Here is a 27,694-nt window from a genome sequence, read left to right as displayed (position 1 = left end):
GTCGTGTGCGACTGGATTGTGAGTAATATTAATAGTAGAATAGGGCTTAAGGAATGAAATGCAGGAAGTTGCAGGTTTGAGTCTCACCAACAACAAAAAGATTTTCTATTGATCACATGTAAGTGCCTTTCTCATGGGTCATGCATAAAGTGACTGACAACACTAATAGGATATGCTATGTCAAGCCTAGTATGGTATAGATAAATGACTTTTCTCACAAGTCTCTGGTATTGGGCCTTATCCACCTCTGGACTATCCTCGCTGTCTCAATCTTGTGGTTTTGCTCTTAGCTACTCCAGTGGCTTTAAGCCTAATTTTCCAGTATCTTTCAGAAGATTAATGATATATTTACTTTGAGAAATGAAAATGTCTTGTTTCGAGTATGCTACCTCCAAACCTAGGAAGTATTGTAGCTTCCCAAGGTTCCTCATTTCAAATTGGGTAGCCAAGTCCTTCATCAGGTTCTGTTTTTCAAGTTTATCATTACTCGTAATAATCATATTGTCTACATAGACAAACAGAAGAATGAGTTTGCCATGTTTTATAAAGAGTGTATGATCATCTTGACTTTGTATATACCCCAACGCTACCATGGCCTATGTGAACCTCTCAAACCATGCTCGAGGAGATTGTTTGAGCCCATACATGGCCTTCTTAAATCTGCAAACCTTATTTCATCTTGGGGTAGGATCATAACCCAATGGAATCTCTGTATACACCTCTTCCTTTAAATTCCATGCAAGAAAGTATTTTCTACATCAAATTTTTGCAACTCCCAGATGTAGTGAACTGCAAAAGAAAGAATAGTCCTCACAATATTCATTTTTGTTACTTGGGCAAATGTCTCCTCATAATCAATCTCATATAACAAGGTCATAATGAAAAAACATATAGTTTTGGCTAATCTTCAGAGTCAAAATGTTAGAACCAGGTCATAATAAGAGAGGTCTTCATCAACCCATGTATCATATTGTAGGTCAGTCTTAGCAGGGGCCTTTCCTTCTATATGATTAATCCCCTTGTATCATCTTAGAGTAGTTCGGATAAACTAGGCCCACTAGAGGTAATTGCACCCATCCAATCGATATAACCCTTGCAATATCGAAGGATAATTGGGGGTCAAGGGTTGAATAGAGATAAGTTTCTCTTTAGACATAGTGAACTTGAAAATAAAAAACAAACAAACAACGGTGTTTGTAAGGTAACTAAGGGTTCAAAAGACAAGTGGAATCGTGGAGGATGAAAAAAATGTCATAATAAGAATGAGTAGGGTTTTTAAGTGGGAAAGTAGAGCCCTGAATTGGTTTATCTGATACCAACTAGAAATGACAATAATAATAATCTTATTGCATGAATACAACTACAACCAGTGACTACAGTGTACAGGTTAAAAAAGACCTAATCAAGGAAATAAATAAATCTGTACAAAATCTTCAGATTGATATAAAATCTCTTTATTTATACTATGAAACCAGCAAGTAATCACATTTAAGATATTTAGAAACCTGAATAACAAATAATAAATAAATAAAAATTACTATTATGATTAGATAGTAGTAAGTTAGCAGCTGTAGGCTGTTATAGATGACTTGCAAGGAGAAAGTCATATTATTGATTGTATAGTAAAGGAGAGTGGCAAGTGTGTTCAATACCAGGAGTGGTGAGAAAGAGAGTATGTAAATCAGCAATAACCACCATATTTGTCATCAAATCTAGCCCAGTTCTATCAAGGTATCAAAACTATCAAGATCTTCAGAACCATTCACAGCTCAATCACAAATGGAGATGTGTATAGACTAATTAGAGAAAAGAACTAAAGCTATGATGAGAACATGGAAGGAAGGTATGCAACAAGCTGAAAGGGATAGAGAGATTCAAGAAACTCGACTAAAGACCAAGGATTTTCTAAATAATTTTATGAGATCCAACCATGATTTTCATTGGGCAGAGATACAAGCTTTGGTTTGGGGTTAAAAACAAGATTCTTTTCCAATGTCTAATTAATAGAAACATATTAACGAGTACAGGAGTTGAATATTCAATTAGAGCAGCAACTTTAGAGATGAAATGATTAACCATCCTCAAAATGGTGGAGATTAGTATCATTACTTAGTTAGCCAGTCAACAGGAGATAAGATAAGTATGATATGCAATTAGGATTAAATAAACCAACACATGGACACAGCAAGCATGCAGGCACATAATGAAATGAACAACGGGTTGATACCATGGCTAAATGCTAAGGTCCAGGACAAGAATGCAAACAAATAGACTTGTCCATGCAACAATTTAACAGGCAGACATTGAAAAGAACAACCTACAAAAACATTGAGAACATGCTAGAGTGAAGCTGCAATCCTGTAAGACAACAGAAATCACCATCAGCAGTAAGTGCATACCAGGAATAGAGCCAACCACTGCCTAATTCATTGATCCACGACACCTGCAATATACGTACACGTTATGATTTGTGCATATCTCTACTACCATTAGCAAGGAGAACGAAAAGGCAGTTGTAAAAGAATGCTTGGCAAATTTAAATTTTAAAAGTCTGTCCAATAGACAAATTAGGGTTAATAACAACCAAGTCTTATCCAACTACACAGGGTCAGCTGCATGGATTTAATTAGGGCCATTGCGATCCAACAAAAACCAAATTTTCAGAAAATCCATGAAGATCATGGTCTTTTTAATGGTTTCTACCTTCAATAACCCTCCATGCCTTTGTGGTTTTTCTCATCATCATTCGTACATACAACAACAACCAAACTTTAATCTCACTAGGTGGGTCGACTACATGAATGAAACCACACTATAATGATTTATCATAAATTATGTTTATTGACAAAACAATGATGCTAAATTTTTCCTAATTGTTTGTTTTTCTTGATCTCCCTCTTACTCTAGAAATTGGAGTAACCCCTACTTGATATACTCTCTTTACTGAGCTTATAACGGTATCCTCCACACATGTTCAAACCACCTGAGGCACAATTCTACTTTTTTTTTTACAATAGAAGTTACTCCAACATTTTCCCTAATTTATTAATTTCTAATCATATCTTGTCTAGCGTATTTATTCATCCAACGCAATATTCTAATCTTTGCTAAATGAAGATTATTTTGTTGTTGACATTTTACTACCCAGCATTCAGTCACATAATGTTGTGGGGCTTATAGTTGCGGTAAAAATTCTCCTTAAACTTAAGTGACACCTTTCTATCACGACACTTGAAACATTCCGTCATTGCATCCACACCACTTGAGTCCTATGATTTACATCTTCATTAATTTTTTTGTGTTGTATGATTAATACAATATACTTAAATATAGTGACTTGTGGTATGGTATGATCTCCAATCTTTACCTCTACAGTAGGGTTTTCTATCTCTTGCTAAACTTACACTCCATATACTATGTCTTACTTCGACTTATACAAAATTACGTGTTTTTAAAGCTTGTCTCTACATTTCTAGTTTCTCATTTAATCTCCAACTAAGACAATATATTCGCATAAGGTATGCATTGTGGCACATGTTCTTGGATTTGCTTAGTAAGCAAATCAAGATCAATGCAAATAAGTATGGACTTAATGTTAACTCTTGATGAAGTCTTATAGTAATAGGAAAATCTTCTAAGACCCAATCTTGTATTCTCACATTGGTCTTGACCATATCATACATATTTTTGATTGCTCGAATGTAGACAATTCAAACATCTTTCTTCTCTAGAGCTTTCCATGATCATTCTTACATATAAAACCAAATTATAACGAATTGACAAATCTAACTAAACATACCCAATTTTCTCTCTCCATTCTTATCCCACTCTTATCTTTCCTTATTGCGCACACTAAAGTTTTCCACTTGTAGTATACTACATCACTCAGCTAATAGATTATCATAAAGCCCTTTGTTTTTCTCCACAACTCAATCTTATAATTTACTCCTCTTAACTCAAGTACTAGGATTATAAAATATGCAAAAAACATGCATTGGGGCGCTGGCTCTATATACCTAATAATTATTCAATGCTAAAGTGAAAACTGACAAGGTATTGGCTTGGTCGATTGTAGATGCAAACCTATAGTTTATAAGCAAATATTTTAATAGCCCTCCAAACCTTTGTGGTTGTTGCCCCATCATGATAGATATAAAATAAAAACCAATTAACAAATCTAACAAAACATACCCCATTCTCTCTCTCCACTTCCCTTATTTTTATCCACTCTTATCTCCCGTAATTTCCTTTACAGCACACACTAATGTTTTCGCTTATGGTATACTACAAATCCAGCCAGTATATTGTAATAGAAATTGAAAACATAACAATAGTATAAATGGAAGGGGTGTCCTTCTATCTGGGTCAATAGCATGCATTTTTGATAGACTTCGTAGACATTCTCTCGAGTAAAAAAAAATAGGCCACACAGTACCATTAAAATGACTAAAAGAAATGTTGTTTATACAGCAAGGAAGCAAATTGAATAAGATCCAGACCAAACAACAAACAATAAATGTGATTCTAAGAAACATGCAAGTACTCACATGGCTGAAACCCATTGAAACATGAATATAACTTCTTAGTTAAATCAGTGCAATTCAAAGAACAGACAATGGTGCCAAGAAAACCATAGGTCTAATGATATGCTAAGAAAATGAAGTCTCGTCATCTTACTTTCTGGAACCACAGTTGCAGGTAATCTTTTTCTCTTCCAAGGGGAACTTATAATTGTATGTAATTTCTTCGCCAGCAGCTACATGGCGCTTCGCATAAATGAAAATCTTTTTTTGACCCTCAAAAGATATAACTATTGTGTAGCAGTTGGGCTGCCAATAATTCAGTTCGAGTCAGGATGAACGTAAAATCACGATTAGTACTAAGCTAACACATGCATACAACCAGATAAAAAACATTTTGAAATATAATAATGCTAAACAAGTACCTCACAAGAATGGTTAATAAATCTTGCAATCCCACCTCTCTTTGTAGCATCAACCTACAACCACTCAGACAGGAAAATAAAATATATTGATTAACAGCTATCACTAAAATTGAATGATCAACATATGTTCCTTTAGAGATTCTTAGTTAAGAGACATGAAAAACTACATATAACTGAGGCAGTCCTATTTAGATCAGCTTTTGTGGAGAGAAAGCAATTGATCACAAAGACATGTGATACATACGCACTCAATGGTGATGAACAAGATATTTTTCTTGCTCTTGGAGCACCTAAGAAACTCTCTTATGTGAGGGGATATAATGTGTTTGGATTACCCTATAGGGTATTTGGGAGTTTAATTTTGGAGGGTAAGGGAGGGAAGTGGAACGTTTGGGAACTATGAAATATACTTTTGAGATGGCTCCCAAGCTTTCCCTTTACATTTCTTCTACTCCAAAAGGCAACAAACTGTTGAAGCGGAAGACCCATGGAGAAAATATAATAGAGAAAATGACACTGATAATTTAACGTGGTTTGACAATTTGCCTACGTCCACAGCTGAAGAGCAACAATAATTATTCCACTATGATAAAAGAGAACTACAAGTGTTTCACTCACTTCCCAAAATCCAAGTGCACCCAATTTCACTCTCACGCAAGTATTTCTCACACAATTAGAACAAGAAGAGAGAATATGCATTAAGCTAAGTATTTGGTGTGTCTTACAATGGCTTGGAACACTCCTATTACCTGTTTGTTGGAGCGGAAGACCCATGAAGAAAATATAATAGAAAAAATGACACCGAGAATTTAATGTGGTTCGGCAATTTGCCTACGTTCACAGCTGAAGAACAACAATGATGATTCCACTATGATAAAAGAGAATTACAAGTGTTTCACTCACCCAATTTCACTCTCACTCAAGTATTTCTCACAAATTAGAACAAGAGAACAAGAAGAGAGAATATGCACTAAGCTAAGTATTTGGTGTGTCTTACAATGGCTTGAAGCATTCCTATTTACAGTCAAAGCTCTTGAAGATTATGTGGCCAAAGGAAGAACATTGATGATGATTTCATCATAGCCACTTCTTTTTACTTTGCTGGAAATTCTCCCTCTCTTCAAGATGATATTTAACAACTTCTTTTTTGCTTGGCTCAAGAAAGTCTTTTCATCATCTTTTTTTTTAGTCAATATTCAATACAAACAAACAGACCCTAAAAGGAGCTTATGCAAGCAAAATAAGCCATACACGCTAAACAGGGAACTACAATTTTCTAGTTCAAAGGATTTTGATGAATCCCCTCAATGATCTGAATAAGAAAACCATAAAAACCTATTTAGTTGACCATCCCATTGGTCCGTTCATCAAAATGTTGGCTTTAACCCTAGTTGCACAAAGTGACAAATTGACAGACCCTGTGCTCCCATCTTATAGGTTTGATATCCAAGATTCCAGATGGAAGTCTATACATCTAACTTCTACTGTCTAACCATATTAGAGACCTGGCCAGGTCTGATGAATCTGCATAAACATTTAAGAGCCCAAATTTCCAAAACATGACACAGACATAATACTATTTAACTCTCTCTGACTATGCTTTACTCCTTAAACTTCATTATGTTTCAATTGCAAGAAACCAGAAGTAACAATATCATTCAATACCAAGATCGGGAGAACAAAACATCTGATTCATCTGAAAAAATGACTATGATAGTATAATATAAATTACCTTAGTGAAGCAAGATTAATAAAACTTACAAAGTTTAAAATATAAAATAGTGCAGCAATATGTACTGACCACATAATCATCGTCAATTCTAAAGTGATAACTGCCTCCAATTCCCATCTTTTCATACTGACGTTCACATATATCAGATATCTCATATCAGCAAAATCATATCAGTTAATTGCTTCAATCAAAAAGCAATTGCATAATAAAACTGATTGGCTAAATCATTACATATGCAAGAGGGAGAATGTACAACTTAATGATTTTTGGCCATCAATAACTTTCTGAATGAAAACAAATCATTGGATGGAAAAATTGTAAAAAACCTTGCACCAAGAATAAAAGTGTGAATCCGTAATGAGATACACAAAAACAGACTGACATGATAAATTCAATTATGTCGTGAATACAATAGCCATGACATATACATCTTACAACAGCAGTGATTTTTTAATACCTGAGGACGGATTAATTCTCCTATATATTCAATCACAAAGTCCTCTGCCTCTATTGGCTCCAAGGCAACAAGACCCCAGTCATGTATTTTGCTCCTTTGAAAACGTAAGTTTTTTTTCCTTGCCTGAAAAATGCAAAACAAATAGTTGAAATTTGATATATCCAGATGCTCTATATAAGAAACTCCAAAAACCTATTCATTCTTCGATCACCTTCATTTGAGGCACTTTCAAAAGATCACCATCTATGAAAGCAAGAAGACTGAGTAAAATTATTATCAGAATCTGTGAAATTGTTCTGCATAGATGGAAGGCCCCTGACACGTGCTCTACATGCAGGAGTGGCTTTTTGAGACCATTTATGCCATTCTCACCCATCAATACAAGTCCTAGCACATCCATCTGATCTTGGACACAAATCCAACGGCTTGGATTTAGCAGAATTCTTCTTCGCCGTAGTGACCTGTTTGCTAGCCCCCTGCTTCAGACCATTTGAAATTTTCAATACCTTCCCAAGCTATAAAGATGGCATATCATCCATTTCCAATAGATGCTTCCTTTTAGATTTTGATACTGTACTTTTAGCTGTAAACAGGAACAGGCAACCCATAAAACAAATATGGGTTAAGAAGCTATATACATCTATAACAGAAGGATAAGTTTCAGCACGGAAAAAGAAGCTAATAAATATACAAGGATCTAGTAAGACAATGTCATAAACCCACATTTAGTATCTCTCTAGAGCTATGGCCAGTGGTCTTCCCTTGAATGATGCCTTCACGGCCACTTCCAACCCCTTCCTCATGCCCACACTATTATCTATTGATGTTGAAAGCCTCTTTTCATTAGATTTTATGACATCCAAAACATCATCTGAATAAGGGGGAAAATAGCCCAATGTTATTCGTATTAAGTGATTACTAGGCAAACAAAAGTCTCACCCACAGATGCCATGTGTCAGTGGCTTCGTTTGCTTTGTGCACTTAAGCAAATGCTCACTAACAGTGAGAACTAAAAACAAATGACTGAAAACTTTAGACCAGATCCTGAAAAAAATTAAAGATGGACCAAAACCAAGTGCTACTCCCTCTGTGCTAAGAAGTTGGTAAAACTTTGGAAAGTAAGAGAAAATAAGGGAAAATCCATTTAATATTGTCTTACATATTCCCATAGTACTACAATTAATGCATATAAAAAAATTATTTGCTACTAAAAATCATGTCCCTTAAAAAAATAGATTTTTCAAGATTTTTGTTTAATATTATAACTTCAATTTGGAAGAAGATTTCTTGCAAATTTTTACCAACGCTTTGGAACAAAGGGGGCATATTTCTAGAACTCCAAAAACATATTTAAGCCTTATTATAAATATAAAGCAGTGTCAACAAACTAACAAGGAATGTTATATACTTCCACTAGATTTATTATTCAACGATGATTTATCACTGTGCAAGGTATTGTATGTGGTGATGCTTAAAATATGTTATTAGGTTAATCTCACATTGTTTAGTATCAGAATATAGAATACAGTAAAATAACTAATATTATATATTGGACTCAAATCCCTTATTATTCTTATTATAATAATGTTATATATTAGACTCAAGTCCCTTATTATTCTTATTATAATGTACACCAGATATAAGCACCAAACAGAAACACCTTATGAGCAGGTGGACTCATGGGTATGTTAGGGTTTGTAATCCGTATTCTTTAATAATATCTTGCTAGTCGCTCAGCGCTCCCAGGGACATAAGCACAATTGGTCGAACCCCGTTACCAAATTCTCTTGTTCCTTCTCTTCTATTTATTATATGCACTTTATTTGATTGTTTGTGTCCAACACTGTGCAACTATCGCTTCAGCTGCACTAACAATTGGTATTAGAGTCAATTGGTAGATGGCTCTTAACCCAGACAACAGATAATGGCTAAAGAGGGTGAAAGTGTAATGGCTAAACAAAGTGCGTCAAAGGTAATGGCGAAGATAGAGTAGATGAGTTGAAGGAGAAGGAAACATGGCAGAACTGTGGTATGAGCGATGTATGTGTTGATCCAGAACCCCATAAATTCATGTATTGGGTTAGGATCAAGGTGGAGATAGGGACTCATGTGTTGAGTTTGACCCAGAGACATGTGTTGACAATATCTCTCTAGATGTTGTGAGAATGTTCTCATTTAAGATGAGAAGTGCAATATCCTAATGACGTGTCTGAGATGTCATAGTGAAGGATATTAATTGATAGTAGATCCACAAAAGCACAGAGGCGCTGACTAACTTTAATATAGGGTGTAACATGGGCATTGACTTTGATGCAAGTTGTAACACGAACATTCGTAGAGATGCAGGGGTGTGACATGAGTATTAGCTTGGATGTAAAAGGATGTGACACAAACATTAGTTAGCATTGACGCAATGTGTGTGCTGTGGGTATACTCCTTATGGTGGAGTATGATAGTTCTTTTGAACTAGGATTATCGGAGTAGACAATGGTAGTAGCGGTTGAGGTTTTCCAAGGAAGCTCCAAGGTTCAATTTGACTGAGTATTGAAGAGGACGATTGTTGGTAAACTTTTGTGTAGAGGTTCCAAAATATCGAAAGACTTCCTAGCAATAGGTGGCTAGATGGCGTGTTTCATTTGATGGCAGTACGGGAAGCTGCACTACAAGTTGGAGAGCTAGGTTTTTGGTAATATCGTCAAAGATACTCATAAGGTCTATGTTGTAGGGGAGCAATTAAAGAGAATTAGATATTGAACAAGGTGAAGTCATATATTCGCCATGGTTGAGATTCTTGGGTAGATTTCCTAAGGAGCGAGATATTCGTCTATTTCAATCAAGGTGGAGATTGTTGAGGATGCTTAAAATATGTTATTATGTTAGTCACACATTGTTTAGTATTGAAATATAGTAGAATAAACAATGTTATATATTGGACTCAAGTCCCTTATTATAATATGCACTAGATATAAGCATCAAATAGAAACACCTCATGCGCAGGTGGGCTCATGAGTGTGCTAGGGTTTGTAATCTTTATTCTCTAATAATATCTTGGTAGCCGCTCAGCGCTCTGGGGGACGTAGGCACAATTGGTCAAACCCCATTACCAAATTCTCTTATTTCTTATCTTATATTTATTTTATGTCTTTATTTGATTACTTCTGGCCAACGTTGCACAACGATTGCTTCCATTGCACAAACATTGTTGACAGGAGAAGACTTGCCCTCATCAAATGCATCCTTTTCATTTTAATCATCCTTGTCTTTCCACTATTAGTAGAGGTTATTTTAACTTTTGTAGTCTTATCAAAATTACCAAAAGCATGTTTCCTTAACTTAGCCACATGCTGCTTCCCTGGATCAGAATCATCTAATGATACGGATGGAGAGGAACATAATTCTTTCCGTGCCAGTTTTTTGCGGTAATATGTAAGCTTTCCACTCACTAGAGGAACTACAGAAGAAATTTTCGCTCCTTCCACCGTTCTTCCCAGTCTAGAAGTAGAATCATTCAAATATCCCTTGCTCGCATTGACTGTTTTCCCTTTCTAAGGAATTACAAAAATAAATATAAACAAGTTAAGAAACTAAGATTATATAAACCAAATAACAAAGACAGTAAAAGAAAATATGGTAAAATGCAGTATTTAAGTTTTCATAAATATTAAATGAAAGGAATTCATATCTCATGACCATTAGACTAATTTTTTTCTTCATGGTACACGATATAAAAACTTTATTCAATGCAAAATTGAGAAACGATGACTTCCACTCTTCTATAACTTCATCGTGCAACTTCTGTCGGCACATTGCAGTTGCAACATATTCTCTTATCTTAGGATTACATTCAACTAAACTTGAATGTCAAATTTTAGAATTAAAATGTGGCAAAATTGTTTCGAAGTTCTCTTCGAATCCAAGTGGTAAGTCGCCAATCTCCTCTTCATCAACAATATCATCTACAGATCTGCACAACTCCTTAAATGCATTTGCAAGTATAGACATAGGGTTTTTAGATGAAGACTCTCAAAATGAATCCTTTTTTCTGTAGGAACCATAGGCTGGTCATCTAGAATTTCCTTAACATATATCTTATCAATAAGTACATCTGAAAAACCACAGTCACTACCAGCAACCTGCAAAATTAAAGTATCTGCCTTTGACTCCACTACAAGGTAAATATGATTGAGCATGATAATCTCTTTCAGTTGAAGGCACTACAAACTGATCACAAAGATCAGCATTGTACTCAAAGGAACCTGACCTGAGAAGCAACTGAAGAACAGCTGTATATTTTTTTAATTAAAGAGAACAATAATTGTACAATCGTTATAGGTATAATTAAAACAGAACCTAAAGTAAGCAAGGTACTCACAACTTCTGACTTAATCTTCTCAACATAATCTCCACGACCATTAACAAGTTGAGTTTTAGGATTAGACCAAAGCTTCCTCTTCCTCCAGAAAAATAAGTAGTCAACAAAAGTGCCAAAAAACACTGCATTCCACATGACTTGCATGCAATAATCAAAAGGTACTTTACGAACAACAACATATGACCACCAAATGTTTTTAATGGCTCCAACTGATTTAACGATTGTTGAAGATAGTCTGGAAATTTCATGGCAAGTCTGATCAACTAAAATATGGGAAGATGCAAGCTTACTTGGAATGCTAGTACCTTTACTGATCTCCAAGGCAAATTTGGACTGTTAAAGCAAAACTAAAACTTATTAAGATGTACATATTTAAACAATACTAAATGCAAAGCAATGAAATATCACATTTTTGCTATCCAACATGCAAGTCTCAGAAGCCTGTTCCGATGATTCAAGCTTATGATTCTTACGTTTCTTTTCCGTAAGAAATTCTGCAATGATATCGCCAACAATCCAGTCAAAAAAGTACAGGCAGAATAACATTAGACAAAACAGTGAAAAACCCAAGTAATATAGTAATGTTCCAAAACCCCGTATGTTTTAATTTATCTAGAGAGAAAAGCACCAATATAACATAACTAATTTCCACTAGGAATCCATATCCATATGTCACTGAATCAACTCATAATTTCCATCTTACCATAGATGAATCTTTAAGATATCCATGATGGTGCCAGGAAATAAATTCTGAAATAGAATGTGGCTCATGTTTCATACCATTTTCATCCTCATAAAGCCAACATGATTCTTCACCTAACTAAAAAAAGAAATAAAACACAACCATCAAAAATACAAACTGGAGAGTCAAACTGGCTTATATATAACAAAAACATTGAACTTATATCACACTGCCATCTAAGAAGATATCATACTGATGTCTGCCTCTAAGTTTGAACTTAGGTGTTTGGATTCATTCAGACGATAATTAATATGTGACCGTAAATCAGACTTAACATCCAGAGGAGCACATTGACCAAATGATCTATCATGCCCATAAACTGTCATATCCTTACAAGACGAAGAGGAGCAAATTGAAGGCATAATTGTGCCTGAGATGCCTAGACTCAGATATGCAAAGCCAGTGGAAACATGGTCAGGAGACTGCTTGAAATAATTCAATGGCACAAGGTTCATTAATGCACCATTAACCAAAGGATACACATGAAGCTCTTGTGGCAAGAAACCAGTAGTTAGGCCCTCATATAATTGCTCCTCAATATAGGGATCGCACATTTGCTCGTGTTCATTTACATACATCCATCCACTCACAAAAGCATGATGTTGCATATAGCCACAGAAACTCCGGTCCACATAAGAAACACTCCATGTGGTAGAACAAACAGGAATATTGTCATTATTAACATTTGATGGAAATTTCACCTCCATTCTAGAATCTAGATAAACTTTATCATCAATATTGCAACAAGAGAGAATATCACCAGCACTCCTGCATGGGGAAAGTATTCAAGCATATAAGAGAATTCAATATCAAAAGAAGAAGAAACAAATTTTGTTCACAGATTATTATCCCAAGTTTAGAATTGGCTTCAAGTAAGTGGAGGTTTAGTCATCATATGTGTATGTTGTATCATTCACATTTGATTTAATTCCATCAACCTCATAATAAATCTAAGGATTTCTTAAAAACCGACGGTTTTGCACAAAACAAAATCATCAATAACATGTTTAGCACATTGCCAAAAAACTTTGCTTTCCTTGTCCTTCCAAGAAAACCTAACTGATCAAAGGAGGTTGCAAATTGGTAGTTAAAATCGCGTGTCTACATGTGAGATCACACGTTTTGAAGTGTTTTGGCGGTGCAACCGTGTTCGATCCCAAAAACGTGTTCGAGAGGAGGTGAAATCATGAAAACGTCAGGTAGGATCGTGGAATCGGTGGAATCGGCGCTTCAACCGTTCCTAGGTGCGGAGGTTCAAACGTTTTGGCCGCAACTTGTTTCTCGACCCGTTTTACAACGCGGTTTGAAAAAAAACCTAATTTCCTAATTGAATGTCCCATTTCAAGCTTTAAAGGGGGTAGAAGTGTGAAAGTAAAGTTAAAAATATTAAACTCAGACTTACACCATTACACAGCCATCTATAACTCTATTGTCCAGAAGCTCTCATTTTCCTTCTTCGTTTTACAAAGTGAAGGTAACCTTCATCTTCTTCTTTTCTCTTTTCTTTTTCTTCTCTTCTTTCTCTACCTTTCTTTCTCTTCTTTTCTCTTCGTTCTCCCTTTCGTTCTCTCTATCTTTTGTTTTTCTTCTCTTCTTCTAATAAGTGTTAAAGTAACATTTACCTATGTTATTAGTTTAGGTAATATATATTATTTTGTTTATATGAATTTATTTGCATATATCTCTATTAGTAAGTAGGATCTTACGAGTCGTGTTACGATCCAACATTTACGATCTGTGACCCCCTCTCGATCCTAAGTAGAATCTCGATTTTGACTACCTTTCAAATTGATAGTTAAAATCGCGTGTCGACACGTGAGATCACACGTTTTTACATGTTCTGACGGTGCAATCGTGCTCGATCCCAAAACGTGTTCGAGAGGAGGTGAAATCGTGAAAACGTCGGGTAGGATCGTGGAATCAGTGGAATCGGCGCTTCCACCGTTCCTAGGTGCGGAGGTTCAAAGGTTTGGTCCGCAGCCCATTTCTCGACCCGTTTTACAAACTGGTTTGAGAAAAGCCATGATTTCCAAATTGAATGGCGCATTTCAGGCTTTGAAGGGTCTAGAAGTGTGAAAGTAAAGTTAAAAATACTAAAATCAGACTTACACCGTTACACAACCATCTATAACTCCACTGTCCAGAAGTTCTCCTTCTCCTTCTTCGTTTTACAGAGTGAAGGTAACCTTCATCTTCTTCTTTTCTTCTCTTCTCTTCCTTTCTCTTTCTTTCTTTCTCTGCATTCTCTCTTTCGTTCTCTCTCTCTTCTGTTTTTCCTTCTCTTCTTCTGGTAAGTGTTAAAGTAACGTTTATGTATGTTATTAGTTTAGGTAATATATATTATTTATATATATATATATATATATTATTTATCTTATATATATTTATATATGTTTTTGTATTAATTTTTTTTTGTTATCAGTTTATTGTTTATATAAGTTTATTGTTTATATAAAGTAACATACTATTTTTATTTATATATATTGTATATATTTGTTTATATACTCTTTTTTATTTATATATACTGTTTATATGAATTTATTTGCATATATCTCTATTAGTAAGTAGGATCTTACGAGTCGTGTTACGATCCAACATTTACGATCTGTGACCCCCTCTCGATCCTAAGTAGAATCTCGATTTTGACTACCTTTCAAATTGATAGTTAAAATCGCGTGTCGACACGTGAGATCACACGTTTTTACATGTTCTGACGGTGCAATCGTGCTCGATCCCAAAACGTGTTCGAGAGGAGGTGAAATCGTGAAAACGTCGGGTAGGATCGTGGAATCAGTGGAATCGGCGCTTCCACCGTTCCTAGGTGCGGAGGTTCAAAGGTTTGGTCCGCAGCCCATTTCTCGACCCGTTTTACAAACTGGTTTGAGAAAAGCCATGATTTCCAAATTGAATGGCGCATTTCAGGCTTTGAAGGGTCTAGAAGTGTGAAAGTAAAGTTAAAAATACTAAAATCAGACTTACACCGTTACACAACCATCTATAACTCCACTGTCCAGAAGTTCTCCTTCTCCTTCTTCGTTTTACAGAGTGAAGGTAACCTTCATCTTCTTCTTTTCTTCTCTTCTCTTCCTTTCTCTTTCTTTCTTTCTCTGCATTCTCTCTTTCGTTCTCTCTCTCTTCTGTTTTTCCTTCTCTTCTTCTGGTAAGTGTTAAAGTAACGTTTATGTATGTTATTAGTTTAGGTAATATATATTATTTATATATATATATATATATGTTATTTATCTTATATATATTTATATATGTTTTTGTATTAATTTTAATTTGTTTATGTTTTCAGTTTATTGTTTATGTAAGTTTATTGTTTATGTAAAGTAACATAATGTTTTTATTTATATATATTGTTTATATACTCTTTTTATTTATATATATTGTTTATATGAATTTATTTGCATATATCTCTATTAGTAAGTAGGATCTTACGAGTCGTGTTACGATCCTATATTTACGATCTGTGACCCCCCTCTCGATCCTAAATAGAATCTCGATTTTGACTACCTTACAAATTGGTAGTTAAAATCGCATGCCGGCACGTGAGATCGCTCATTTTTACATGTTCCGACGGTGCAACCGTGCTCGATCCCAAAAACGTGTTCGGGAGGAGGTGAAATTGTGTAAACATCGGATAGGATCATGGAATCGGTGGAATCGGCGCTTCCACCGTTCCTAGGTGCGGAGGTTCAAAGGTTTGGTCCGTAACCCGTTTCTCGACCCATTTTACAAACCAAATTGAGAAAAGCCACGATTTCCTAATTGAATGGCACATTTCAGGCGTTGAAGGGGGTAGAAGTGTGAAAGTAAAGTTAAAAATATTAAAATCAGACTGACATTGTTACACAGCCATCTATAACTCCACTGTCCAGAAGTTCTCCTCCTTCTTCGTTTTACAGAGTAAAGGTAACCTTCATCTTCTTCTTTCTCTTCCTTTCTCTTTCTTTCTTTCTCTTCGTTCTCCTTTTCGTTCTCTCTCTTATGTTTTTCCTTCTTTTCTTCTGGTAAGTGTTAAAGTAACGTTTAAATATATATAAATAACACACACACACACATATATATATATATATATATATATATATATATGTGTGTGTGTGTGTGTTATTTATATATATTTTATTTGTCTTATATATTTATATATGTTTTTGTATTAATTTTTATTTGTTTATGTTTTCAGTTTATTGTTTATGTAAGTTTATTGTTTCTTTAAAGTAACATACTGTTTTTATTTATATATATTGTTTATATATTTGTTTAATACTCTTTTTTATTTATATAGACTGTTTATATGAATTTATTTGCATACATCTCTATTAGTAAGTAGGATCTTATGAGTCGTGTTACGATCCAACATTTACGATCTCTAACCCCCTCTCGATCCTAAGTAGAATCTCGATTTTAACTACCTTGCAAATTGGTAGTTAAAATCGTGTGCCGGCACGTGAGATCGCACGTTTTTACATCTTCCAACGGTGCAACCGTTCTCGATCCCAAAAACGTGTTCGAGAGGATGTGAAATCGTGAAAACGTCGGGTAGGATTGTGGAATCAGTGGAAGCGGTGCTTCCACTGTTCCTAGGTGCGGAGGTCCAAAGGTTTGGTCCGCAACCCGTTTCTCGACCCGGTTTGAGAAAAGCCATGATTTCCTAATTGAATGACGCATTTCAGGCTTTGAAGGGGGTAGAAGTGTGAAAGTAAAGTTAAAAATACTAAAATCCGACTTACACCGTTACACAGCCATCTGTAACTCCACTGTCCAGAAGTTCTCATTCTTCTTCTTCGTTTTACAGAGTGAAGGTATCCTTCATCTTCTTCTTTTCTCTTTTCTTCTTTCTATTTTCGTCTTTCTCTTCCTTTCTCTTTCTTTCTTTCTCTTCTTTTCTCTTCGTTCTCTCTATCTTCTGTTTTTCTTCTCTTCTTCTGGTAAGTGTTAAAGTAACATTTATGTATGTTATTAGATTAGGTAATATATATTATTTATATATATGTTATTTATCTTATATATATATGTTACATATATATTTATATATGTTTTTTATTAATTGTTATTTGTTTATGTTTTCAGTTTATTGTTTACGGAAAGTAACATACTGTTTTTTATTTATATATATTGTTTATAATACTCTTTTTTATTTATATATACTGTTTATATGAATTTATTTGCATACATCTCTATTAGTAAGTAGGATTTTACGACTCGTGTTACGAACCTACATTTACAATCTTTGACTCCCCTCCCGATCCTAAGTAGAATCTCCATTTTGACTACCTTTGCAATGAGCTTTATGGCCTCCGAGAAGGAGGGAACTCCACATTCAATAATTTTCTAAAACTCTACACCGAGAACAACTACTCACAATCGATGGAAGCATCAGCCTAGAAGAACCATGATCTGTCATCATTGATAACTTATGCTAACATGGTATCTATTCAATTCTGAAACATGACAATTACAAGTCACTAATGACATGGAAGCATCCTCTGTCAGAAAAAATCGTTTACCATGCTATCTAAGGATGACACATATATAGCAATTAATTGAGTGTGAAAATTGTAAAATTAGGTCCCATGTTGGATGGGAATATGTCTGAGCTATTGCTTATAATGCTTAGGCAACCCTCACCCTATGAGCTTGCTTTCAGGTTGAGTTAGGCCTAGTCATTCTTGTGTGACATTAGAGCTTGACCCTCCCAATGGGCCACCTATAAATGCCCAGTCGTGCAAACTTCACGCTCCATATTTCCAGTTCTTGGCGTGAGGGGTGTGCTAACATAGGTCCCACATTGGATGGGAATATGACTGAGTCAATTTTTATAATTTAGACAATCCTCACCCTAGGAGCTAGTTTTTCGGGTTGAATTAGGTCTAATCATTCTAATAAAAATTAAAGGACCTCACAAGAACAATCACAATAAAAGATACAGATTAATTATAGCCCGCATGTAAATCTAAGAATGATAAAAAAAGCAAATTCAATTTAACAAGTTATCAATTATTACAGATTTAATTAACATGTTCCTCCACACAGTGTTGTCTATGTGACAAAAAAACAAGTGAGCATCTCATGAAATGCCCAAAAAAACACCTTTTTATATTTTGCAGTATGTGTAAGGAAATATCACTGCAAATTCCAGCATCTGCATGCATATTTATATCTTTATGTGGAAGATATGATACTGTTAGCATCTTTCTATATAAAAAGGGACCATCTTCATGAAGAAAGGAAGTTGACAAGACCATTAACCTTCCCAATAGAAGAGAACCATCCAACAATTGGGTCAACATAAAAAGTGCAATTTTGTCTCCGCAAGCAAAGAGACTGTTTCCAATATTTGAACTCGTGACCTCTTAGTCACTGAGCAACAACCTTACCGTTGCGTCAAACTCACCCTCAATGACAAACCATTCAGTATAATAATTTATTATGTAACACATTATTAAAAAGAGGATGGGATCTAAAGAACCATCCAAGTGTTCAACCAGATGATATAATAAATTACATTTATATTTAATAGAAATGTGCTATAAAAAATTAATATTGATGTTCTACCATATACTGTAATTACTTATTGATCAATAAGTCCAGAAATTTCTAATCACTCAGAGAAATTAACTGAAATGAAAATCAAATTGGATATGACAAATGTTGATTACATTGATGGCTCAGTTGAAGCAATGGATCTTAAATGTTTCATGTCAGCCTTCTTGTTCGCTCTGGTTGAATTGATGTAGATTAAATGTACTTTGACCAACACAACAACCGGTGTTTGTATAGTAATTAGTAATGTTTTGTAGCTAATGAATAATGATCAATGAAACATAAGTTTGTAATTAGACTAATTGATGGAATAATGGAATTGAGAGCAGCAATCAAATAAACAAATATACCTTTGGAATATTGAGCACATAACCTACTACAGTAATTATATGTTGTTTTACTTAAACTTCATAAAAATTAACTTTCTTGTTAGTAATAGAAAAGAGAATGTACAAATTTCCCCAGAAATCAAAGAAACGCATCAACTATGGTCCATTACATGCAAATGTCTTTGTGTCAACTAAAACAGATAAATCGACTTAAGTTATATTAACCAATGCAAAACGGGAGGCAAATAAGCATTACAGACCCTGATTTTTGCACTGAAATGGTAGATTGAATAACAAAGATACAACATGTTTAGGATGGTTGAATTGACATAAAGAAAACGACTTTGTGGATAAACATGGTATTGACACATTAAGAATATCGGAATTAGGATTTAGGGCTGTAGTTAGAATAAAAAGGGTACCTGAAATTAGGATAACATAGTTAAGTTGCACTTTGCAGCACAAGTAAAGTATGCAAATTACTATTCGACCATATTTGAAAAACAAGGATTGAGCTTTAAGGTGTACCACTAACTATTGTGAATTTGTGATATTACATTCCCATTTACGTCATTTTTCTGTGGATCTTTTAGAATGTATTTATAATATGTCACGACGCTTCAAATATTACCAACCTCTGTTTAAAATGTGGTTTGTATCATGTGATACACCCGGGACATTGAGGTTGTGGACGTTCAGACCACTATTGCAGTGTGAACGAGATTCGCAAGGAAAGGGGAGAAATGGCATTGCAAAAACACAAACATGATAGGTAGTCACATAAATCATGAGATCATAACATGAAACATATGATCTTACTATATAAAAATATTTAAAAGTATACTTACACATATAAAAATAACAAACATAAGTATAATTACCTTAAATATCTACCATTTAAATAAATTCTTAACTTAAAATGCATAATACATATGTCTTAATAAAGTTAGTCTTCTGATAAAACAAAGGGCACAAGCTAAAGGTTAAACAACCAAGTCAAGACATTCATTATACAATTTATACACACCATATGCCATTTTTAGTTAACACAAAATACAATGAACTAGAAACAGGGCAAGCGTATACATTTGGGACAACAGTGGCCAACAGTAAAGGTTGACACTCAAGCAGTGACAGAACAAAAACGCATCCCAGACAGCAACACACAGACACAGCATTTCCAGTCAAGATGGGCATAAAACCAGTTGCAACTCGCAAGGGCCAAGAACCAAATGCAGCCAAGGCAGAAATGTCCAAACGCAGCAACCGAACCAGACACACCTACAAACTACACATGAAGAATCTCCAGACATGCCTACAAACACATGAAGAATCTCTAGACGCACATAGATGGAGTAAAAAAAATCCAAGCCACAACGAGGGTTTCACATCCAAGATCTAGTTCAAAATTCATAATCAGACGGGTAACTCTCTTTACTCTGGTTTCTTGTTCCCCGGAAAATTGGCCACTCCAACTAAAATGGCATGCAAACTAGGACCAGTAGGAGTATATGTTACTATCATTTTCATATTCAAACTCGCAATCCCAGCATGATCCTAGAAGTACAAGTTATCAATCAGGCTCAGGATTGTCGTATGATTCCTCAACTCAACTCGCTATTTTCAGAACCATGAAAAGGACAATCTACTAATTTTATCTAAATTTATCAACATTCTAAATTATTTATTACATTATACGGTGTAGAACAGTTTTATGTTTCCCTCTGCTTAGAGTGCACTGAGTGTATCCCTGCACCCTCCTCTGCTGAGTCAGCAAAATCTATTAGGAGCAATTACTTTGTGTGCTTGATAGCAGTTACTCTACTAAATCATTGTAAATAAGTTTCAATCAATTAACAAATAACAGATTCAGTTACATGTCCCTCTCTCTTTCTCTCTCTAGCATAGTTTCTATCTTTTACATTATTCTACTCATAAATCATACTTACAAAGTCATCTATCTTCTATACTCTCTCAGCCTTTGTTAAAAGTGCCAAAAAACATTTCATTCCTAAATTGGAATCTCAATCTAAAAAAAATCATTTTATTCGGCTTTATTTGATAAAATAAAAGTCAACACCAGCTAATGGGACTAAGGCTTCCTTCATTGTTCTCGGAAGCTCAGACTTTAAATTCGTTGTATTGCATTTTCTACTTGTGTACTTGTTGGTGCAGAAACAATAATATAAACCAATGATTTGCTTCTCTTGTGCCATTATTTTTTTTGTTGAGAAAAATGTATGTACTAACTATAAATCTTTGTAATGATAATGTTGAGATATTACACTTTTTTTTCTACCTTACATGCTTATTGATTTATGTTAGAAATTCATAATTTCTAATTAAGGTGAACATCCTATATTTAATACAGTTATATTGGCTATTTAGTTTGGGTTACAAAACAAGTGATTTAATTAATGACAACATATAAGATTTCTAAAACTGATAACAGATACGGGCTTAATGAGTGGATATCCAAACGGTTGACCTATAGGGGATAATAGGAACCCTATAAGTTAACACATAAGAAACGGTCATGACCCCCAAGACACCAAATCACAAATAGTTTTCACCTCCCCATCAGACAGAAAACGAAGGACCCAAAAGGAATTCAGGTTTTGGTTGAGGAAGACCATCGTACCAAAACTCTCTCTCAAAAGGTATGTCAAAGGAGTAGATTAGAGAACATGGATTTAGGGATTCCGGTATGACTTTATATCCTTGTTTTATATTATGTGTGAAAATCACGAGATTCAAGATCTTAGGATTGGTATTTCACCAATCATCGGGAAATATCTAACAAGTGGTATCACAGCTAGTAGGTTCTGAATTTTATGGTTCTCCGTTAAATATGTTTTCCCCCAATTTTTTATTAACCATAATTTTTTAAATTTGGGGATTTTTATGCTTCCGCTATTGGTTATGAAAATTGGGTATTTAGGAATAATGAGGATAACTTTGATCTGCTTCCGCTTATTTGAATTTGAATTATAAGTAATTTGTATTACGAATCATTACAACATGCGTTGAAGTATATATTTAGATTTGTGCATGAACATTGTATTAACTTTTATGATTTTGTTATATAATATGTATATTATATATGCACTAATGTCTTACTGTTGGACATTGACTTTTGTTACTTTACATTTTTTGCAATTTGTTAAAGTATATGTATAAGGTATATATATATATATGAGGAATATGTGTTTCTTATATATTGAGGTATTATGCAATCTGAATATCTACATATATGTTATATATATAATTATGGTTTGATCAAATAAATTCCTCTATATTTGGAATTTTTAAATACTATACTTATTGTTTTCGATTCTTTTTTAATATGGTTATTGCATAAAACATGTACCTACCATCATGAGCAATAAATATGTGATTCACCTTGTTTTAAGACACATAAATAAGGATTGAAGTTAAGCTATATATATTATGTTTAAGCTTAATGTTTGTAATTAAATATATATTATGTATATATTGTATTTTGGAAGTGCATATATATATATATATATATATATATATATATATATGAAATAATTGACCAAATATATATAAAAGATATGCTCTTGATGATTTAAAGTTGAGCATGATTATAATCATAAAATATATCAAATATGAAGGTTTTAATTCCAAAATTATATTTTTTTTATAATGGACTCATATTGTTTATATATTGTCTGGTAATTATTTTTGAATTAATTGATGCAATATATTGTCAAAGAAACCTCTATTATGGAAATTGATTAAAATTACACAGATGAGTATGAGATTATTTATGTGAAATGTGTTCGGCCCAAAGGAATACACAATTTGGCCAAATAATAACATACTTGTGATGATAAATATGTAACAAATATAATGTTTTTTCATGTGAATAATAGTCGGTCCAAAGAAAGGCTATTGTTTGACAGAACTAATTATTAATATTTGATCATTATGTTGAAAGTACCACTTACAAATTACTTTCTCTGTCTAAAGACTAGAAATTGATGTTGTGTTAGGTATCTTGTGATGAGTCTATTATGTGAACATGTCTTGTTTTATGTATATTATCTGACTTGTTTATTTAAATGGTTGCAACACTTATGGTTTATCACATTATTTGGTGGTTGATTGTATTATCAAGTGGTTGCTATTGTTGAAATATTGTTTCTGTTTTGATAGTTTGCCCTGTCATGTTTAATCATGTATAAAATGATAATATTTTTTATTTATTGGAAAATTCAAAAGGACCATCACTGAATTTGAAATGCAGTCTTTGTTATGAGAATGATGCAATGCTATCAATATACTATAATGAATATGTATTTATATGTGGATATAAATAATATATGGATGTTTTGGATTAAGGTTATATTGAATCAAAGTCAACTAAATGGTTTTCTTTTGGAAAATAAAATTGTTTGTCATTTTAAATGAACCTATTAAATATGAAGTCGCCAAAGTGACATATTTTTTGTGAATTGTTCATAATAAATGTCAAATGCTAGTGCGTATATGTATCCATGTGAGTATTAATCGGCCCAAAGGAAGATTATTATTTGGCCGGATTATATACACACATGTGATGGTAAACATGTGATTATTATAAGGTTGCATATGTGAATGATAAATCAGTCCAAGGAATGATTTATTATTTGACATACATTATGATTAATGTATTATTAGTGATTGATATGAAATATCAAGACAATTGTATGTTTACATTTTATGCGTATAATAATCGGCCCAAAGGAAAATTATCATTTGCCCCAAATTACAAACATACTTGTAGGAATAAATATGTGATAATCATATGACTTTCTATGTGAATAATAAGTCTGTCCAAAAAAGGCATATTGTTTGACAAGATTGATTATCAATGTTTGATTACTATATTGAGTGTACCACTTACAAGTTAATATTTTTATCCAAAGACTGAATATTAATGTTGTGCTAGGCAACTCGTGATGTGCTACACTATCATTTGAATTTAATTATTGAAGTTGAATGTGAGTTTAATTGCAAGAATGATTGCAATTTGTTTTATTCTTTTACTAGTGCTGCAAATATTTCTACTCAAATTAAGAACATCTCATTGTTGAATGAGGCAAACCATAAGGTCTATAAGGACGCTGTAGAAATTATTATCGGCTGTATGGATGTAGATCTAATACTTCAGGTGGAGAAACTCATTTCTACTCTAGAAATCCTCGATGAAGTTAAAATTGAGAAATTGGAACACTCTAACCGAATGTGCCTAATGATCATGAAACACTCTATTCCAGAAGCGTTTCGAGGCTCTATTTCTGAGGGCTGGGGTGCAAGGAATTTCCTTGAAGAAATAGAACCATACTTTAACAAAAATAAAAAGGCGGAGATGAGTAGTTTTTGTTGTTGCTAAACTCATATCCATGAAGTATAAATGCAAATGGAACATAAGGGAGTATATTATGAAGATGTCTAATCTCGCATCAAAACTCAAGTCACTTAAGTTAGAGTTTGGTGATGACTTGCTCGTGTATTTGGTTTTGATCTTGCTTCCTACACACTTTTAACAATTCAAAGTGAGTTATAACACTCATAAGTACTATGTACAAGAGGAAGAAAGACTGCGAAAAGATAAGACTAAAAGTACCTACTTAGTTATGACCTCTGAGAATAAGAAAAGAAAGAACAATAAGGATGTTGTGAAAGGTCTATTTGTGTTTTCCCCCCTCAGAGAATGTGGAATTGTTCTGCAATACACTATGTCAGGCAAATCTAGCATTAAGGGTGTTATTGAGCAATTAAACCAAACTCTTAAGAATATAATGAGAAGTATAATTAGTCATTCTTCCTTACCAGAGTCTCTTTGGAGGAGAGCTTTAAAGACCACAGTTTACATCCTTAATAGGGTGCCAAGTAATGTAGTTAACAAAACCTCATATAAGCTTTGGACTAATGAAAGACTAAGTTTATAACACTTGTACATTTAGGATTGTCCGGCTGAGACGCGACCTTATAGGCCGCGTGAAAGGAAACTGGACTCAAGAAATGTTAGCTGTTATTTTGTTGGTTATGTTAAACGCTCTCGGAGCTATAAATTTTATGATCACACTTCAAGACTATTTTTTTCAGACGGTAAATACAATATTTCTTGAGGAAATTGATTTTGGGAGGAAGAGAACATAAAGAATGTTGACTTTGAGGAAGAACCTACCACTAATGTTGAACAAGTTCTTGTGCCTATTGCCATTCAAGGGACTACTTCGATAATAGGAGATAATATTCATAATATTGTTTCTGACAATATTCTAGAACAAGACAACAATGAGGTCCCTCAAGTACTTATAGAATAAATTCAACAACCTCAAGAAGTAGAAATGTCATTAAGGAGATCCACTAGAGAGATGAGAAGTGCAATTCCTAATGATTATATTGTATTTCTTCAAGAACATTAGAATGACATTGGGTTAACAAAAGATGATCCATTGAACTTCTTTCAATCCATGAAAAGTTCTAACTCTCAAAAGTGGATCGATGCTATGAAGGATGAGATGAAGTCTATGTTTGATAATGGCATTTGGGATCTTGTCAAATTACCTAAAGGTGCGAAACCTATTGGTTGCAAATGGATATTTAAAACCAAGAGGGATTTGAAGGTTAATATTGACAAATATAAAGCTCGTCTAGTCGCTAAAGACTTCACTCAGAAAGAAGGCATTGATCATAAAGAAATCTTATCTCCAGTATCTTCGAAGGATTCTTTTAGAATAATATTGGCACTAGTAGCTCATTTTGATTTAAAGCTACATCAGATGGATGTTAAGACTGCGTTTCTAAATAGAAACATTAAGGAAACGATATATATGGTGCAACCAGAAAATTTTGTGTCAGCTGGTTCAAAGTCAATGGTATGCAAATTAAAGAAATCCATCAATGAGCTTACACAAGCTTCTTGTCAATGGAATCATAAATTTCATCAAGTTATTACCTCATATGGTTTTGAGGCAAATAAAGTTGAAGATTGTGTATACCATAAGTTCAATGGGAGTAAATTTATATTCTTGGTATTATATGTCGATGATATACTGCTTGCTAGTAGTGATATGTGACTATTGCATGAGGCCAAGAGATTTCTAATGAAGAATTTCGAAATGAAAGATCTTGGGGAAGCTTCTTTTGTATTAGGTATTAGATATTGAGAGATCGCTCTCAAGGTATCTTAAGGTTATCACAAGAAAGCTATATAGATAAAGTCCTGGATAGATTTGACAGGAAAGATAGTAAACCAGAGGGTACCCCTATAGCTAAGGGAGACAACTTTAGTCTCGAACATTGCCCCAAAAATGACATTGAAAGATACGAGTTGCAAAAGATTCCTTATGCATCTGTAGTAGGAAGTCTAATGTATGCTCAAGGTTGCATACTTCCCAACATAGTGTTTGTCGTGGGAGTTTTTTGGAAGATATTTGAGCAATCATGTAATGCATCACTGAAAAGCATTCAAACGTGTTATGTGTTACTTGAAGAGAACAAATGAGTATATGCTTACTTGTCGGGGGTCTGAGAATTTAGAGATCGTTGGGTACTCTAACTCCGTTTTTTGGGTGTCTAGACAATAGACACTCCACCTGTGGGTATGTGTTTATCTTGGCTGAAGGTGTTATATCTTGGAAGTTTGCTAAATATACGTTCACAACTCTTTCAACCATGGTTGCGGAGTTCATGATTTGTTTTGAAACATCAGACCGTGACATATGGTTGCGGAAATTTTGCAATTGGCTTACGTGTGGCTGATGGTACTAAAAGACCACCGAGAATTTATTGTGATAGTAAGTCCATAGTTTTTTACTCCAACAATAAAGGAGTTCTATAAAGTCAAAATTTATTGACATCAAGTTTCTGGTTATTAAAGGAAGTGTTCAAAATAGACAAATTTCTATAGAACATCACAAATTTTATGTTATCTAATCCACTAACTAAGGGTTTGGTACTTAAAGTCTTTCATGAGCATATTTCTCGTATGAGTATTGCTCCTTAGGATACCTTAGTTCAATGGGAGTCTATATGTTTTATGATATGTTTTGGACGTCAAATATAATTTTATGCATAATAAAGTTGATGGTTTATTGTTATATTTTCAACGTGTGTATTGTAACTATTGTGTTGCAGTCAAAGACTTTGGATTGATCTCAATAAAGAATAAAGAAAGACCAGTTGAAAATAGACATGTTTGAGATCACATTGCATGAAATTTCCATGTCACTCATCCATATTTGATCTATGTCATTAAGTATATTAATATGATGATCATCGTAGTTGATCACCATAGTTGATATATGAAATGGACCAGATTGTATTAAGGAGAAATCTAAATATAAATAATTTACATGTGTGCGCCTAAAAATTTTGTGATATAATTATTTCAGGAAAATATGAAGCCCAAGAGATATTATTAGAAATTCATAATTTCTAATTAAGGTGGGTATCATATGTTTAATACAATTATATCACTATTTATTTTGGGTTACAAAACAAGTGATCTAATTAATGATAACATATAAGACTTCTAAAACTGATAACAAATAT

The 27,694-nt window shown here is 33.9% G+C and overlaps 1 pseudogene; it reads right to left on the bottom strand.

The window, feature by feature from the left end:
- LOC109344528 lies at positions 1,599–19,022 on the bottom strand (annotated as a pseudogene).

Source organism: Lupinus angustifolius, chromosome LG04 (assembly GCF_001865875.1).
Source record: "Lupinus angustifolius cultivar Tanjil chromosome LG04, LupAngTanjil_v1.0, whole genome shotgun sequence".
Lineage (NCBI taxonomy): Eukaryota > Viridiplantae > Streptophyta > Magnoliopsida > Fabales > Fabaceae > Lupinus > Lupinus angustifolius.
Note: the sequence above shows the minus strand (reverse complement) of the source record. Positions and strands in the feature narration are given on the sequence as shown.